This window comes from Haliotis asinina, chromosome 2, assembly GCF_037392515.1.
Source record: "Haliotis asinina isolate JCU_RB_2024 chromosome 2, JCU_Hal_asi_v2, whole genome shotgun sequence".
NCBI lineage: Eukaryota > Metazoa > Mollusca > Gastropoda > Lepetellida > Haliotidae > Haliotis > Haliotis asinina.
Genome location: NC_090281.1, coordinates 32,698,691 through 32,718,740, shown reverse-complemented (window position 1 = coordinate 32,718,740; position 20,050 = coordinate 32,698,691). Strand labels below are relative to the sequence as shown.

The 20,050-nt window shown below is 42.7% G+C and overlaps 1 protein-coding gene across 1 annotated transcript in view; it reads left to right on the top strand.

Annotated features, from left to right (window-relative positions):
- Positions 1 to 808: 808 nt before the first annotated feature.
- The window catches only part of LOC137273624 (serine-rich adhesin for platelets-like), a 77,266-nt gene continuing 58,024 nt past the window's right edge, over positions 809 to 20,050 (top strand). Inside the window, exon 1 of the mRNA XM_067806383.1 lies at positions 809 to 885. The gene's annotated coding sequence lies outside the window, so the exon portion shown is untranslated. The remainder of the gene's footprint in view (positions 886 to 20,050) is intronic.

Genomic DNA, 20,050 nt, shown 5'->3' with positions numbered 1-20,050 from the left:
TATGTTTTCCAAGCTCTCTTAGTGCTAAGATAGTCATAAGTGCCATACATTAACATTAGTTTATGACTATCTTAGCACTGAGCCTCGAAAATCTAGGCCCTGGATGGGAGACAACCCTAAAATATACTGTAATCTGTACTTTACGGAGAAAGTGTAGTCCCACATATTACATATTTTACATTTGACCATTTCCTAAAAGGTGTAGTGTATTCGTAGCCTTCAGCCATGTGAGCTGTGGCACTGGCCAGGGAGGTACACAAGGTAAGTGGTCTAGACTACTAGTTTTTAGACTTCCATTTTTGTGGAAGCTGTGGTGGCTGAGTGGGTTTGATTGCTGACTTTGTGGGCTGGATTTATGTGCACCTCTATGAGACTGTTCAAAAGATGGATAGGCTCAACCTCTCAAACAGGAACTAGAATTTAGTGTTAAATAAAATATGTAGTCATGCCTGCACATAAGGCATTGTTCTGTGTGGCTGACAGTAATTGTAAATAAGAATAAACAAACAGGATTAGCAACTTGCAGAGAATGGTTCTAAAACATGAATTTTGATTTAAACTTAGGAATTTACCTTTGTAGTTAGTGTTCTCCTTGAATAAATCTTCATTTCAGTTATTATGTTTTGATATTTTTCTTCAAAATGATATTGTTCACATAATTTGGATTTACTTTATATATTTATGTGGTAGCATAACACACAGTGGGTTTGAAACAAATCAAGACACGAAGTACTGGAGACAAAAGAAATTTGTGCAAATCTGTGTTCATATTTAAAGTGATCCGGGTTTCACAGTTACCCGCCAGGTGCTTGTTTCGAAAACGAGGCTGTCGTAAGTCTATTGAAAACAAACTTACACGCTGGACTACCTCAAAGAAAATCCAAGGTAAGATACGGAATATTATTTGTATTTGACAGCTTATTCGACGGGATCACTGACAAGATACGTATCGTCTGCTAACCACATGTACATCCAAAGATACCATCAATAAAGTTTGACCCGTATTTGGAAGGTTCGGGTAAAAATATATTGCGATACTGTACCTATGTCGTGCCCCTCCTTTTCGGGTTGCCTGGAAATTACGACGCCGTTTCTATGGAAACGCGACGCTCGTCGATACGACATCACCGTCGTTTTTAAGCGATCGCGTTGAAAATAACCAATGAATGGTATGCTGAATTTATATTGTGAGCAAAAGCCAAGATTTTCAGCTTGTGATTTTGTTATTCACGCTTTTTAGCCGTATTTGCTTAGTTAATGTTGTTAAATGACAACATACATTTCTATCATAGATCCTAGGTGGATTCTGCCTTTTTACAGTTTTCTGTCAACAAACTGTCACAGTTGTCGTCTTCCGTGTTATTTTGAGAGTAGCTACTATTTCGTATGCGTGTCTGGTCATGATCTACCTCGTTATACCGCTCCACATGGCGGCCTACTCAGGAATGTCGTACCTGTCAAACACAAGGGGATGGTTCCCTTGCCTCTGACGTGCCAATCCCGTCGCATTAATTTCATTCCATTGTTATTTCTTGTGAATGTCTTGGAGGTTGATCTCTTTTGTAAATTTTAGGTAAAATATATTTTATCATTAATCGTGATTTTTAATTCATGCCACCTTGATACTAATTCCTTGCAAGGTACATATTATTGTTCTCAAGTATTAACAGTTGAAAAGTTACAGTAAATCAATGTTTGTGTTCTTTCTTTACTTCATGGCATACAACAGAGATATAGTTCTTCCAATAATAATGTCATTTATCCAGCTGCAGAATAAATTAGTAAGCTCTTGGTCTCTACTTCAAGGTAATCACACAGATTTTCAATTATATATACATATGTTCAAATCAGTTTATTTTTATCAAACATATTTCCTCCAACTGACATTTCGTTTAGAAAAAAAAATGATATTTAGATTGTTGTGCCTCATTATTGATCTTTGATCCTGTGATTTGTTTGATATTTTGATTTCATTTTCAGAATTTTATACAAATTTCATCTTTTCAAATATCCGTATTCAGAGAAAAACTTTGAGTACGTTAAATCTTTAGAAGTGGAATAACACAACATTTCAGAGCATATGCTTGCTGCTTCATCAGGAGTTGTGTTATCCACAATAAAGAATTTGACATCCATAAATCTGGCTTTGTTTTTGAGTATGTTGGTTGTTTCTTTGCTTCTCCATGATATAGTTTTGATCTTCCTCATTTTTGTCATATTCATTTCTTTCCCCAATTTTTCTTGCAAACCATTGCCATTGCAAAAAAGGAATAATTAAGTGTCTATTACTGAGCAGTCATTAATTATGTTAGTGTGGTACATTGAAAAAAAATAAGGGCTCTTAGCCAATCAGAAAGCGACATTCATGTATGAGATAAGATAATATGTGAAGTCCATTTCAGGATTTCTTGCTGTTGTATTATTTGAATATTTCTAAATGTAAAGTAAAGCAGTCTCACTCATTACATCTCTACATAATGTCAATTACATTATGTTTTTCTAGTTGTTGGTGCAGATTTTCTGCATTTTACCGCTTTTGACAGAATACAAACAAAAAATTACTGTTACACACACATGCACACGGTGGATGTTCAAATATAACATATGATATATTTGGGATTACACTTTCTCGGTAGAGTGGAGTTGTGGGTAGCCTAGTGGTTAAAGAATTTGCTCATCATACCGAAGATCTGTGTTCGATTCTCTACATGGGTACAATGGAAGAAGCCCATTTCTGTTGTCCCCAGCTGTGAGATTGCTGGAATTTTGTTAACAGTTGTGTAAAATTGAGCTCACTCACTTAATGACCCAGTAAAGTACAGATTCTAGAACTTTTGAAAGCCAAGATCTCAGAGTCAGGCACCCAATCACCACCACACAAAGTCAGGTCTAACTCATAAGACTGTTTGTTATTCCATCTATACAGACAGGCTAATGATTCACACCATCAGCATCAATCTAGGCAATGGCAGATACAGCTTTTTGAGAAGGGATGGGGATGGGGATGAGGAATGGGGGCTGCATTGTTCAGAGAGGGTATGTCATTTCCATCCATTTTCGAATTTCAGTGGTCATATAATCAATTTTCTGGACAAAGGTGGGAATTAGGGATGCACATCCACCTCTAGATCTGCCTGTGAACTGGGTTACAATGTTATGCATCATGAATCCAGTGCTGAGGATTGTTTCCTGTTTCCGATCTGGTATCATATTTGTAATATTCACCATGTTTCGTTATTGACATTTTACTGAGTAGAACATATTGCTACAATGACATCTACTGTGCTGTGTGTTAACAATGGTTAAGCAGGTTCAATATGCTAACTGAAAACACTTTGTTACATAGTTTCTACCTTGTTGTGGAATACAGGCTTGTGAATTATTTTGTCATCTAGTAAACTATTTCACACACTGCAGACTGGTATTGTACAACCAGGATATAATTGACAGCCTGTCTCCTGTACAACCAGAATATTATTGATATCCTGTCTCCTGTACAACCAGAATATTATTGATATCCTGTCTCCTGTACAACCAGAATATTATTGATATCCTGTCTCCTAGTCCCAGAACCACATTATTTTCCTTTCAGTCTAGCCCTCCCAGCAAGTTGGAAGCCCTAAATAAAGTAAATGTTGATTTTCTCAGATTCTTCCTCCCAACTCACTGGGGCTCCTTAGATTAGTTTCAACGGTTTATTACTATCAAAATTATATATATTCAGAGACTAAGCTTTGCTGTAGTCTGTATTATTGAGTGTGGCAATAAGTATCAAACAAACAGAAGAATCCAGGAATGGTAAAATGGTGCTGCTATAGTATAATGGAAATTTGTTCTGTGACCAGTGATTTGTGATGGGTAACATTTGAATAAATAGTGCATGGTATGTAAATGTTTATTCTTGAATGACTAATAAGTTACACTTTCTTTCAATACTGTTAGGAAAGGCTTGGAACTTTGCACTTGAGAGGTGGGTGATCTGGGTGGCAAGTAGATTATCACTCAGGTATATGTAACGTCAGTTGTCAGTTACTTATATAAACCAAAGACATGTATGTACAGAATGGCAGTGCTCCAAAAACTTTGCTGAGTGAGTCAGTGAGTTAAGCATTATGACGCTTTGGTCAATATTCCAGCAACATAACTGCAGGGGACATCTAAGAAATGGGCTTCACACATAGTAGGGTCGGGGGTGGTGGGTTTGGTGTGGAGGGAAGAATGAGGCTTAGAAAAGGTTACCAAGAACCATTAACTTCTTGGTACCCCAAATACTGTTGGGGCCCTTTTGACTTTTGATATAGCCCTTTTGATTAGAGGTTTGCGACCCTCTTGACTTTCTTGTAGCTGTTTTGACTTTTCTGTTTTGCAGCCCTTTTGTCATGCAGCCTTTTTGACCTGTTCCCATACTATGGAGGGTCGCTAAAATTATCAGATGCTTAGTATTTAGAAACTGATAGTATTTGGGCACCGGGAAACCTGGCATGTCATGTCACAGTTATTTTCTTGCAGGCTGTATTTGTTTGCTTCAAAGAGCATAATTGTAGCATAAAATAACATGCTACTCACTCATATGGATATCATATGGATAGTGTCGTCATATTGCTGAGTTTGGCAAACAAACAAACTGTTATAGAGCTTCACTGGATTGGACAATCGGACCATGTGATCTGCAATGCAATAACACCCAACAGCATGACATGATCTTCATAGAAATGTACAAAGCAACCTATCAGAAAATATTTGCCATTTGTGTCTAGATATGTCAAGGGTGGCAATGGAGCCATCAATTCACCCAGAGAGAGAGAACGTCTCTCAGGGAACAATCTGGAGGTGAAGGCCTCATGCCATGAATAATTCATATGAATTCCAGCACCACATGAAGGCACCAACTGTGACGGAAAGTATTCATACGGTGTACGACTTATGATTCTTTAATCAAGTGTAGAACAGATCAGGGCTTGGAGTATTGTACAGACACAAGTGTGGTCTGCCCTGGTGGCCATCTTGTTTCTGAGGCTCCATACTGGAAATATTTTGTTGAACTGTGTGTGGAGTTTATTGGTGTTCAGAGCTAAGGCTGGGTCTATGTGTAGTTTTGGTTTTGTTCAAAGCATAATACTGTAGTCAGTTGTTAACACGTTTGGATTGAGTTTAGGTTAGTGGAAATGTATAGAGGGTGCTTCTGGATTGAAAAGAAAGCATTTCAGAAGTTTTATATCAGATTAAAAAAATTAGTTCCTGGAATTTGATTCCCACTCCCATGACCACCTTAATTTGAGAGTGAAGCTCACAGTCATAGTTTTAGCTAATTGCATGGAGGTGCAATGTCAAAAGGGACTCACAGGAAAAGGTTATTTCTTTGAATCAGTATTCTCATAATGTACCTGCTGAGCAACAGTGCCTTGTGCTTGTCGTGTAATTAATAAGAATGCCATAGAACTTTTTTAATTCTATATGACATGCGCTCCTGCTTAACTTTACAGGTATAAAATCTGTGCTGAAATTATTGAAAACTTGTTCATAGTGTATGACATAAGCCAAAAACACTGACAGACACCAGCGGTGGTAACCGCAAAATGTTATCTGCCCAAAATGGATTTAAGAACAGCAAACACCAAGATAAGGTGAATTTATTCATATGTATGTAGTATGTAAATAATTTACCAGGTCATTGAGCTGGCTAGCTATATTATCTAGATCATCTGTCAGAAATTGAGTCTGTCTTGGGTGGTTGGACAGGCCTTTCGTCACGCAGTGTTGTTTCTATTTTGATGCAGAAACACATTCATGTTATGTTTTAGCCTAAGATGGCACTTCATAACACATCAATAATTTAGCCAGTGAGCAACAGTACCTAGTGCTCGTCACATATCTGATTATTTTGGTGTGGGTACAAAAATATTGGGTGGGACAGATGATTGGGAACACACAAGAATGTTCAGACCAAAACAAACAATCTGTCAGTGGTGATTTAAATGTAGGTGCCTTTGCAAACAGTCGGGAATATAATTACATGCAATACACACACTGGCTGTTATGGCCCAGAATCATGCTATAGGTCAACCTCTGTACAGAAAACATTGACCCTGTGTGTAGTGTTTAGCAACCAACTGCCACTTATTATTCTGATTGCAGAAAGGTATTTTGTGTTTGTTTGTTTTTTGTTCAGAGTTCATTTTCTTTTGTATTTCATTTTTAGGACAGACCAGTTTTACAGATCTGCCTGCCATATTTTTTCAAGAAAAAGAAAGAAAAAAAAATTAATTTTCCCCATTAAAAAAAATAAAATCCTAATGTTTTCATTGTCTGAAAATGTAAACTCACAAGAAAATACTTTTTAGGTTGTTTTTTTGACTCATATTTACTTCACAAAGTGCCAAAAGTAAAATACCTTGAGTATTTAGAAGGAATATTACTTTGATTAGAAATTTTTATATATTTTTTCCCACCTGCCAGTAGGTTTTATGAGGACAAAGTTCCATAAAATTAGAAATAAAATTGGTCTGGCCTTAAAAATATTTTTGGGAAAAGGCATTTATTTGTGATGAAACTAATTACAGTTTATAGTTTTCTCATTGCCATGAATGTTGTGTAAAGGACATATGCAGCATACCGCTTGTTTCATCTTGGCTTATACTGTTACAGAGAAAGATCTTACAATTGGTCTTCATGTCTTAAGAGGCAACTAACAGAATCAGGTGGTCAGGTTCACTGACTTGGCTGAGACATATCATCTCATCCCATTTGTTTAGATGAATACTCACGCTTTTGATCACATGACTGTCAGGTCCAGGACTGATTATTTACAAAGAATAGACCACTGCCATATAGCTGGAGGTGGTCAGGTTCACTGACTTGGCTGAGACATATCATCTCATCCCATTTGTTTAGATGAATACTCACGCTTTTGATCACATGACTGTCAGGCCCAGGACTGATTATTTACAAAGAATAGACCACTGCCATATAGCTGGAATATAGTGTGGCGTTAAACAACAAACCAACCAACCAAATGACTCCCAAAGAAACAAGAAGACAAGTTTGGATAATTATAAATATAATTCATCAAACTGATACCTTAAAACTTTCCCAGTGCCAAAATGTTTTTAAAATTGAAAACTTGCAACCAACCGGAGGACCAGTGAAGTCAAACTAGAAGTTTGTTGATAGATCACTAAGTGGTTTCTCCAAATCCTTTTGGGACCAGTCTTTAAGTTTGATTGGTGGTGTAAAATTTAGTTCCTTACGTTTTGATATATACTACTGTTCCACCCCAAGATTTAATTCTGAAAATGTTGAATTCCCCCTGTTGAGTGACCATTTATCGTACCCTAAGGGCGACTAATAGTATAAAACTAAAATGTGATTGAAGTTTGAACTTCATTTGGTTACTCCATAAAACATTGAGAAATTAAATATATCTGATGGAAAAAATTAACAGTTATGATTTTTATGCAACATCACACTTTGGAAGTCATACCTAAAAATCTTCTCTGTTCACAGAAATGCTACATTTGGCCCTCAAGTTTACCTGGTTGCAATATAAAACAACGAACCAAACCAAACCAAACGATAAGCACAATTTAATCGCTTTTGCATGTTGTCTAAAAGGATACCAAGTCTGACCACCTCTTTGGTATGTTGGAAGTGGTGGCACATGGTCCCAATGAAGGGATAGCTGCTTTTGTACAACATACAGGTTACAGATCTGGTGAAGTCTACCTACTTTGGTTTTGTTAAGTTGTTGTATCAGTGACAGTCTGTAGAAACCTGTTTTCTGAGAGTTTGGTGTAGAGAATGAATAGTCTGGCCGAAAATGTTTCAGGACGGTGTTTGGTAACTTTACTTTAAAACTATAAGTGCTATCTGTTTCCAATTAGGTTTGAAGCTTTATAATTCTTCTACTATTGAGGATTTTAATTGTCATAATTTATCAAAGTCAATTTATAAAAGTTGTCTATAAGAGCTCCCATTATTTCATGTCACTACAACACCTCACTTGTCAAGGGTGTTGAGCTACTTACCGGAACAGTGACCTGGTCATGCAAATAGGCAGGTCACATATCAGATCCTTACATTATGTTCGGCAGGTCATGTCACGTGACTTCAAGCATGTGCATTGCACGAAGTGCACACACATCTACACATAGAGAAATGTAAACATCGAATTTGTCAGCCATATGGCTTGAAAATTTTGCTTACTGTGGTATAGAAGACATGTTTTACAACAAGCAAACAAGCAAATATTAGGGAAGTGATTTTTTCACATGATTCTCTAAATGGGTACCCAGTAGGATGAGATGAGTAGTAACATTCTAACTTTACATACAACCCATGGAGTTGAGAATGATCAGTGTGCAATATGTAGATATTTGTGCATAATAAATCTGCACTTTATTATTGTTATAGATATTGTTATTTACAGATTAAGATAGAAATGCAGCAGAGAGGGTTTGGTTGATCCTGGCACAGTCAGGCTAGTAAGACTTATCATCAGCTCAGGGCCCTCAACCCCTCTACAAGCATCTCTCCCATGAAACACTGCCTAGTTGAACACACCAAGAACTTTTCAGCAAATATGTGGACTCCCCAACACTGCAGCCTTCTGCATGATCCAGAGTGTGAGAAGGGCTGTGAGAAATCAGAACAATGCTTTTATAATGCTTTCACTGAATCTTGTCAATCATGTTGCTGTCACATATTGTTGTTGTTAGAGAGCCATCTTATGTACTTTTGTTCCTGATCAGGGATGGAATTTTTACTGGCAATCTTGTCATTTTTGTGATGGTATGTGCAAATTGTTGTAGTCGTGGTTAGTGATGGTTTGATGACTGAAGATATCCAAAAATGACCGAATGAGGGATTAAAAATAATCATCGATTGTAAAAACATATTTTCAATTAATCAGAATTTTGTTGTTTTAGCATAAGATACTTGAATGCAGCGAACTATTAAATTTGATAGTAGTATAGGTAATAGGGGTTCTGGACCACTTTCAAGAAATGTCTCTACAAAGCCTTATTTACTAAATAAGGCTTTGGTTGGGTCATTAGCTCTTGCTACTATTACCCCTACTACAAAAAAGTTGGCGGTAATTACTGTGCCTTGGTAGGAGGTAACACTGTGCCGTACGGTACGATCAATAATTCTTCTCTTACAAATCCCCTACCCGGCCCATCCCTCAAGTAGTACAAGTTAGGTTCGTCGGCTTTCATATCCACTTTATCTATGTTGTAAGTTTTGACTGACCATATAGGATCGGTGGCTCGCTTACGGCTATCGCCCTCGTGTTCCCCCGGCTGGTATAGATACCTCACTAGGGCCCTATCTGGTATCTGTTTCTCCTTCCCACGCAATGGAGCGGCCGACTCTGCAACTATTGATTTTAGTTTGATAGCGTCTGCCGGTTTCTTACCGGTGAGACGGGTGACTTCATGGTTGATTGCCAACACCACCTTGGGTAACCTCGTGACCCATTCAGTCGATCGTTTTCCAGGGGTGGTCATCTCCCTAGCATACTGATAGCCGAACAAGCGCTCAGCCAAAGTCCTATTAAATCTCTCAACTATGGCTTGGCTGCGATGGGCTCCGGCCGTGCCACGCCTGACCTTTGTATCGTGTTTGGCTAGCAGTTGTGACACGGCACCCATGAACTCCCGTCCGGGGTCAACTTGCAGCTCTGTTGGCCACGTCAGTGGGCTGCGTTTGTATATACGTTCAAATCCTCTGGCTACCTGGGCCGAATCTTTCGTGGTCAAGGGTTCGGCTTCCTTGTAACGACTGGCTACATCCACTACGGTTAAGGCATACTTGTACCTCTTGTCGTGGGGTAGGAACAGTAGGTCTGCCTGGTGAACGCTATTAGGTATGTTAATACCGAACCTCCTTCTAGGCACGTATCGTGGTGCCGGTAAATAGATCTGCCACAGGGCTTGTTTTTCAAGCCACGCTTTGGCTTCCTCCGGGGGTACTCGCGCTATTTTAGCTAGCTTATCTACTGCGCTAGCTCCTTTCCAGTACCCACGCGGGCTGTAGTAAATAGCCTCAAATTTTGTCATGTCCATACGCGTATGTGTTTATACCATCAATAGCTATCCAACGTTTCGTGTCCATAGGCGACAGGGACGTCTTGTTTATAGTCAGTCCGTATATCTTATGTCCATCACTTCTGAGTGTGTTCATTTTATGTCTAAAGGTACGGGTCTTGAACAGGGCTTCCTTGAATCTGGCGTGTTTGATGTGTTGTTTCACCACATACTTCTTAACCCCCTTAGCCTTCCGGATCTCACTGTTGTCGGCTTTCAGTATGGAGTACATCTTAGGTCTCAAACCTATGTACTCGGCTATGGGCGTGCCAGCACACTCGTCCTTCATCTTACCTAGGACCTTTTTATTTACCGTACTGTGTAGGGTATGGGTCTTAGGATAATCGCTGGTGTCGTATAAATCGAGGTGTTTTTTCATGTCCTCGTACACGTCCTCGGTTTGAATCTCCATCAGCAGGGAATCTGTGTCAGTGTACAGTACTTCACACCTGTCGCCGTACTGTTTCTTGAGCTCGTTGTAGTAAAAGTCGTACATCAGGTGTTTGGATAAATCGAGGATGCTCATCCCCACGTAAACAGGCCGGTTGAATTTTATGTGGCTTTTCTTTATGTGTAGGGCAACCAGGTTGTCTGTGAATATCTTACTACGGTTGAATGCCGGACTGGCTATCAATTTCCTGAGTTTGTCTTCCTCACTAGATCTAACCAGCTTCACGGTCACGCGTTTCCTCAGGTTCTCCATAGTCTTACCAAACACCGAGTTATTCATGAGCTTGTAGAGATTTTTCTCAAAATCACTGGTTGCTTTTTTTCGTAGGTCTGTGTTCATTCTGATGTAGGGCTCCATCCATGGACTCTGGTCGAACATGAGCACCCTGTGTATTTTGGTCAGCCTCATACCCAACGACAGGTACAGCTGTAGGTTGCGATAGTGAACGATGTACTTGGTCTTATTCATTAAGTTAGGCACGAGTTTTTCAACGTCTGTCACACGTCCACCTGACAAGTTATGTTGGTACTCAGACATCCAGTCTGTGTTAACCCTCATACGTTCGGGTGCAAGGGGATAGCTGTTGTGCGATGTGTGTAATTCCTTGGGATACTCTAAGTCAACTTCGAGGATATACCCTTTGTTCGAATCTGGTGCAACCCCCATAACATCAACGTGGGGTACCCATTCGAATCCCCCTGTAGGTAGATACTGACTCATGGCCCAGCCGTACAGGTTGTTTGCGTCGAGGTAGAGAATGTGATTGGTTGGCTTGTTAGGATCGTAACCTTTCACGTATTGATTATTTGCTTTCGCGTATCGTTTGGATGCCATGGAAATCCCACCTCGCAAACCTTTCTCAATGAATAGGTGCATGTCGTAATCTGTGAGCAATTCCAAATTAACTCCGGTCTTTTTAAGCAAGGCGTCCCACGACAGACCTGGGCTGGTGTAATACCATGCGGGGTCGAGTTTATACTGCTTTAAACATGTCTGCCGAAACGTTTCAAACACGTCGGCTAACAGCAGTACATCTGTCCTCAAGTACAGGTCGTGATAATCACCCAGGTTCTTACAACCCAGTTTATTCCATACGTTAGTCGCGTGCGAGTAATCATCTCGTGAGACGGACGCCTCATTCAGCTTGCTATAAAAGCAGTCAATAGGGGGTAGTCTGGTCTCGGTGAACTTGGCCCAACTATCCATGTACTCATAGGGGTACACACCCTTCCTCATAAGCAGGGGTCTAGTCTCGGCGTCTGTGTATCGATCGGTGATAGGGAAGGTATTGTTGGCCTTGACCAGACTGTCGAGTGACGACAGGAGGAACTGAAACGAGTCAATGAACCTAAGTCCGTTTAAGCTGAAGGAGATGTATCTCTCCATGTTGTTGGGGATGCACGTTATATTACCATCGATTTTCGCGATGGCCTGCATGATCAAGTGTGAGTCGTACCCTCTCAAGTTGTGAAAGACAACGGGGATGTTTATTGTCTTAGGGTTGATTTTAAGCTTGAGGTTGCACGCGTTGTGAGCGGCGCCTCTATACTTACCAGTTATGTGGCAGTGATCTCTCACCGAATCACCATTAAGTGGTGAGTCGCACACGTGACAGTTAGTGCTACTAGCGTGAGCTAGCCTGTCGGCTCGGGTCATACGCATGGGAGCGATTCTATACAATGCATTCCTAATAATTTTTTCTTCCTCCTGTAAACACGTTAGAAACCTTTCAGCCGCGTCAGGGCCCCTATACACTACCGGAGCTTTCGTTTCCCCGTCACAACGGACGACAATGTATCCAAACGAACAGGCTTTATGCTCTTGTGTCTTGTGGGTGAAGCTACCCCCACTAGGGGGTGTGGGGGAATCCCCACCCACAACTAAGGCTTCGAAGTCGGCGTATATAATATAAGGTACAGACATTTGGTTCTTGTGGTTACTGAATTTTAGGATATTTTCACCTTCCTTAGGCATGTCGACTCGTATGGCCGTCTGCCCCACACCTTGACAATCATCCCGGTGGGATTCTAATAAATCAGCTCGGGTGAAGCCATGTAGACATCGTTCACAGAAGTGGGTCTTTCCTTTGTATGCTGATTGGTCATACAACAGCTTGCTAAAGTGTTTTATCCATGTGTAGTGATACTTTTCACCTCGCTGGATCATGAATATATTGATAACTTGGCGATCCTTCACCGGGCTGACCCTGTGTACTATTGTTGTGTTACCTTCGTGCCCAAAGACATTTATAGCCAGATTATTCTGTTTTTCTACTTTAGTGATCTGGGATATGGGGGTGGGTTCATCTATACCATCCCAGTTGAGCCCATCGTCTTGGGGATAGCTAGAAAGCCTATCTGAATGAGTGCCAGCTGGAAATAAGGCTGACCTGATAGCTAACCTCAGGCAATCGTTTCCTCTATTCTTAACGTTTACTATGGCATGTTTGTTCCTATAGTAGGGAGGCAAGGCTAGGTATGACCCGCCTCTGAACGGCACGTAGTTAGCTATGTCTAGATAGATATTATCGATTTTATCTACAACCCACCCGGACCCCAAGTGTGTGTAGCGTTCTAGGTATTCTCGTATCTGCTGAAAACTTGTATCGATTGATGCGTCAATGGTCTCTGCATGTGTGACGACCTCTTGTTGGCCTCGGAAGTAAGGCTGAACATACTCAGTGGTACTCCCAACCTGCTTATCGAGCGACATTTTCACTGTGATCTGAAACTTGATACTTCCTAGATTATTTAGTTCCTGGTTGACCTTATCAGCTATCAGAGGCTTGATATCTGTAATGTCTATGTTTCTATCAACGTGCATGTGCCAACCTCTCAAATAGTTGCCTACAGCGCGCTCAGTGCGCACGAACTGTAGGTCAATAGCTCTATTCTGCCGTAATAATTCTAAAAGCTGTGGTTTTCTCATACGGGAATACCCGCCTAAACCCAAATCGTGTGCCTCGGCTTTCAGTTGTTTTACAGTGGGACGTGCTACGGGGGCATGTGATAACAATGCGGTTAACCCGGCTCTCCCCAGGTTTGAATAACCCGTGTGTCCAAGCTGTTTTGCTTGAGCTTTTAATTGTTTTACCGTAGGAGGGGCTTCTAAGCCTAGTAATCTCAACAATGCTGACTTCCGCATTCTAGAATACCCGATAACACCTCTCTGTTTTGCGACCCTCTTGAGCTCGCTTACAGTAGACATCGTGTTTACACCTAAGAGAACTAATGTCTAATTGGTTCACAGTAAGGGGAGGTAACTCTTAAGTGGCTATCTTGAGCAGTCGCCTACGTTCTTTTATGTAGCCTTTTTTATTCTCGTAGATGAGTTGATGTCTGACTACGTTCGCTCCGTGAGCTTTACATAGACAGTAGTGTCCTTTAACCCCGATACCACACACAGAACACGTGTAGTTAGGACTTCCCATATGGAAACAACAGAACCCCTGATTCCTGCATTTCCTACCACAGGCCACGGTCTTCCCCATAAGTATGTATTCGCATCGGTATGGAGCGGGTCTCATGTTTACTTATATGGGTATTTTAGTTTAATTGCTTCGCAACCAACGCAGTAGCTGCTATACCCAACACTATGAAGCCCAGTTCACGATTCATTTGTCCCTTGGATGGTGTGTAGTACTGAGCGAGTGTGGGTTTATTGAGCGGTTCCAATTGTTTACCAGTTAGTAGATAGTATTCTTTCATTGCTTCATCGACATCGTAGAATGTTTTAATGGCATGGTTTTCACGCTTGAGTTGTTCGTTAATAAAGTCGATCCTCTGGAGGCGTTTTTTAACGTACTCGTCCTGTGCCTTTTGTAAGTTCTCAGTAGCGAGATCGTGCCGCTTCCTTTCTTCCTGTATTTCAGCCCCATCTCGTAGTTTCGAGAAGAGGAAATTACTCCTGGAAAATGCCAGGGCATTCACTAACGCCCCACCGACCATCATAGCTATCGTGGCCATCCCTATATTTATTTCATTATATTATCAGGTATTATTCCTTGTTTTACTAGGATGTCTTTTGTGGCCATCGCCATACCAAGGTTCATTATGAGCATACCCATATCCTGCAGGTTGAAATCTAGCTTGATAGTTGGTTGTTTAAGCACCATTTTAGTCAACCGAGCGTACCCTACGGCTAGACTGGCTACCACTGTGGCGTGGTATGCGTCGTTGACGAACGTTTTCCCCTCAGACATTATGTATATGATATAAAATATTAAAATTATAACATGATATGCGGGTCTACCATGGGGGATACCCCCATACCCCCACTGTTGTGGGTGGGTGGTGGCTCACTGTGGGAGGGTACCCCCACGTATAACCACGAGATAGCCAAGGCAGCAGTTACACCTACAGCCAACAACAGTCGGGTTGGGTTGGTCACTTTATGTTGGTTACACCACTGTTTTTTACCGGCAGCTACTCTCTTAGGATTCTTCTGCCTGGTTACTGTTGAAGTGGTCTCCACCGTCACTGGTTCCTGTGAACTCACTGTTTGGGGTGTGGGGGGTACCACCACTGGGGTCTCCTCCACTGGGGTTTCCTGTGCAGCATCCATCTATACTATTATTATTATTCTTTCTCTCAAATTGACAATGTTTTGCTGTGATAATCGCCGCCGTCACTGGAGCCAACAACATACCATATTTGTGGTACAGCCCGCAGCTGATAGAGCTCACGGCGTGTTCGGTAAAAGGGTCTTTATCTAGGTCCTCCCACAGGTAAAGTCGGCGCTCTGGTGGAATGGGAAGGAAGTGTGACACAATACCGGTGTATATCTGGGTCATAGCCGATCCTATTGTCTTTGTCATTTCTGCTCCGAGCCGGGACTCGTATCTAGCGTACAGCTTATCGATTTCTTCGGCTGACATTTTGTTAATTTTATCTGGAGTGTAGTCTCCAAAGTAATGTTTGGCTTTGCCGCCAACAGCCAACGCCACCAGTTTCTCTCGCATGGGGGAATCCCCAGTGGGGGAACCCTCCAACGACAATTGTTCGAGCAATTCCTCACACTCCATCTTATAATATAACAAGTAAGATTTAGTTTTAACTACATAATACCCGATACAGGCAAAACACAGAGAAATGAAGGTTAAGTTGCACACGACAAATACTTCAAATATCATAGCTTTGCTTAGCATACTATATATGCTACTGGTTGGTCGGTTTTTAGAACGAGCTTAGCGTGTTTAGTTTCAGCGAGCTGTTTCTTCACCCGTTCCCGTTCTAATTTACTCATCACATCGTTCTCTCTCAAACACTCCTCGAACGAATCCCTGTCCTTGCAGTGAAATAAGGCTACCCATCGCGTCTGCTCCCTGAGGTCTTTCAACACCGAGTTGAACTTCTGCGTTAGCACCCAGACGCTGTGATTTGCATGCCGGCCGGAGAAGGCCAGGTACGATAGCATGTCTCTCTTTTTTGTTATCTCGCGATTAGCGCTGCAGTCGTCCAGTATGAACAGCGTCGGTTCCCCTTTAAATTTCTCGTGAAGAGCTTTCAACCAGTCCTGCAGGCGTGTTCCAGGGTCGATTTTGTGTACGTCCGGGTCCGTCATCACCCAAGGTCGCGCGTACGTTTTATTCATGCTCAGAGTAGGGCACATGATAACGATGTTATCGAACACATCCTTGTAGTAACCCTCCAACATATCCAACACGAAAACGGTCTTCCCACAGCCAGTCTGCCCGCACACTATGGCGCAGTGTGGGTCAGTGGGTAACCCCAGGGGGTCTCCCCCACTAGTAGATGGCTTGCACGAATCTCCCATTGTCTATATTAAGTTGCGCGTCCATAATAACGTACAGATATAATTTCAACTTACCAGCGGTTTGAGCCTTCTTAGTAATCTGGATGGTTATCCCTTCGCTGCCGTTATCTATACGGCGCCCGCTACCGTGCAGTTTATCATCATCCGTGGATCGCATGTCCAACCATAGGGCGTACTTGGTGGTCAGGTATTCACCGATCTGCACGGAGCTTAGGTCCAGGTCCTTTGTTATGTAGTCCCCCACTGGTAGCTTTTTTATCTCATCCCACTGCTGGTGTGGTCTCATACCATGACTGAACAGCTGGTTGGGCACGCCCTCGATGGTGACTTCCACCTTTTCAATCTCGGGGTTGAAAAACTTCTCACTGTCCCTCTGGAATGGCTCGTAATCCTCCACGGGAACGACCAGGATACCTTTCATCGATCGCGCCGGCACGTTCAGGTTGATATTCCACACAGTGTCGCTCTTATCTCGCACGATTGATCTATGCCTCAGTACGCGATCGTATAGGATAGCCATCTTCCCAGAGTACTGGCTTCGAACCTGCCTGGCCAGCTCCGGGCTAGTGACCATGTCGAACTCCAGAGAGATGTTGTCTATGGCATAACTAGCCTCATCACCGTTCGGCGTACGCACTACTTTGCTATAGTCGTTAAACGTGAGCTCGTATTCGAGCCTATCACCCAGCGCGGCCTGGTAAAACGGCGCGTGTCCCGTGAGCAACTCGAAGTCGAGCGGCACGCAGAATCGATTCCCGTATGCTAGAGCGATGGCCTTTTCACCGTCCGATAGCTTGTCTTGCTGGTCTTGCGTGAAGACATACCCTATACGCGCCCGGGTTGATTTGCTGATACCCTGGTACACATCATTGACTCGTTCTCCATCGCTTTTCCAGAGATCCTTGTAGCAGTGAAACACGTCGCTGTCGTCGATGCTCAGCACCTCGTTACCGCTGATCTTGACGGTCGTTTTCTTGATGATAGCTCGACCCACGTTCCGCACTAGCTCGCGTTTGTCGTTGTCGGAGGTCAACGTGATATTGAACGCCAGTCGAACAGTGCCTGGTACAATAAGGTCATTCTCACCAAGGTTTGGAAATCTAACCAGCAGAGTTTGATTCTGGTCTATCTTGCTGGGATTGTTGGTGATGGTCACCGACTGTCGCACGGCTCTGACCCCTAATGGCTCTCTCAATCTTCTGAAAGGATCTAATTTTCTACCGTACATTGTTATATAAAAGAAATATATTTTTAATACTAATGGATGAAGATATAGATATGACGGAGATGCCGGGCGCTAGTGCCCAGGCATATGATGAGCAGGAGACCTCATTTACTAGTTCACCATTGAACCAAGAACTCTTGGAAACAACTGTAAATGATTATTACGAAAGTTTAAGAAGAGATAAAAACTACGTTGAACCACAGGGTCGACACCATAAGGATTTTTTTATTGATACAAAGGGTGTTCTACGCCTTAAGTCTGACCCAGGGGTTGACCTCTTTAACAAGAGCAATAAAAAACCACTGGCCTTGTCAACTCTAGCCAGCCGCTATGGTGTCGAATTTATCCGTACAAATCTAAACATGAATGATTACGGTGGTGCAATACCTAAGGCCGTTAAAGAAGATCTGCAAGATACCAGATCCCACCTCACCACTAGAGATGAAATGACACCACAGCGTGCTACAGAAGCCTCAGACAGCATAGAAAAACTGTTGAGCACCTACTGGGACAAACCGTTACCGGGGTTTGACTTTCCGGTAAGGGAACTGTACGGCTTAGACGAAGCCGTGAAACGCGTGCGTGGAGAACTCGTTAACAACATGGGGAAACTGAACGAAATCGACGAGCACATCGCTAAGGAAAAAACCAAACTCAACGAAACTGAAAACGATGATATGAAGCGGCGCATCAATGAACGACTACGCGATTTAGAAGACGAGAGACGTACACGATTGGAATCCGCTTCCTCGAATCGTGAACAGCTTCGATCCCAGATCAGTCGTATTCGGGAAACAATCGATAGAATACTGAATGAGGATACAACTTTAGCCAACAGGATTCGGATATTGTTCCGGGAGCAAGGGATCACCATCGCCAGTATTCTGACTGCATTGGGTTTCATCATATCAACCCTCGTGGTGTCACTGACGGGGGGAACCCCTGTGGGGCCTGCCGGTGGGGGAGTTACCCCCACACCCCCTGGCGGTGGTGGTGTTAAAGACTGGATTAAAAAACTCGGGGAAGGCCTAGCTAAACTGGCTGGTAAAGCCGCCGAAGCCCTTCCCGGCATACTGGGTAGCATCGTCTCGTGGTTGTTGAGCGCTCTGTCTAAAACTGCCATGTGGCTCAGTCAAAACCTGTGGGCAGCCATCGTCGCCGTGGCGGGTCTGGTGTACGTAGCGGCTAAGAAATCTTTAACCAAATAAGTCCCAAAGCTACCCCACCAACCACTAGGGCTGTTTTATTATCAATATGCTGCTGATAGGGGGGTACCCCCACATGAATATAGGGGTGTGTGGGGGACACATGAACTTTAGGCTCCGGGGGTGGCGCCACTATACCCTTTTCACGTGGTTGGGTGTGTGGGATATGGTGGGCGTTAATATCGGGGTTGATACCCAACTTTTGGTCCGCCGTGGCTATGACTATTTTGTTGTTATAATCCACCTCTTTTTTTATTCTCAGTTGCATATCACTCGGAGCCATGTACAACCCCACGCCGAACACGTAATTGACTTTCGATCTGGCGTTTTCTAACACGTTTTGGTAGCGTTCGATGGCCCGTGGGAGATCAACTGGAGAATTTATAGCATCCTCAACGTTGGAAACGAACTGTTTCTGAGCGTCGTAAGCAGTTCCCTTACCGAGGATGTTGGAACGCGTCATCGACTGCGCACCCAACAGCGCCCACACGTACGTTCGAATCGAGTCGTTCAAGCGTATTGTACCAGCACGAGTGAATCCTTTCGACGTGTCCAGCATGAACATTTTCCACCCGTCTGCGGTTGACTGCTCCACTTTCTGGATTTTGAAAGCAACAGCACCTTTAAAGTCCATACGATCATCCCTCCATTCATTACTCGACAAAGCCAAGTCCTTCCGAAGTATACCTCGTCTCACTAAATCATCACTGGCATCTTTCACTGGTTGTGGTCCATATTTGGCAGGTTTAGGAACAATTTCAGCTAATTCACGGAAAAAATTCCCAGGACTAAACATTTTTCGTTTCAGAAAGTTTGTTAGTATATGTTTATCAAATGCTTTTGGCGAGAGCCCATGAGCGTAAGGAATACCCAACCCGTGGTTCAGCCCCGGCAAACGCCAATCCGTCTTAGGGTCTATTTCGAATTCGTTGCAAATACGTTCGTAGACCCGTCTATCGTACGGGTTGTTTGTTGCGTCCCACGCTTTGTCCTGTGGGAGGGGGGCGCTGATCTCTTTAAGGATACGTCTGACCTGGTAGTACACGTGGAACTTGAACACAGACTGACTCAGCGGTCCACGCCGAGTGTCGGTTAATGTCACACCACACCCCGTTGTAGCGCACCACACAGCAAAGTTTAATTGATTCTGCCAGAACTGCATAGGGTTGTTGAACCACGCGTGGACTGCCTCAATGTTAGTCTCCGAAAGCTTATACTTATCAAACACATCTAAAAGCTTGGCATTGAAATACAACTCAGGAGCAACCACGATCTTCATGGGGGAGAAATCTACATCCAGTTTAGGGTA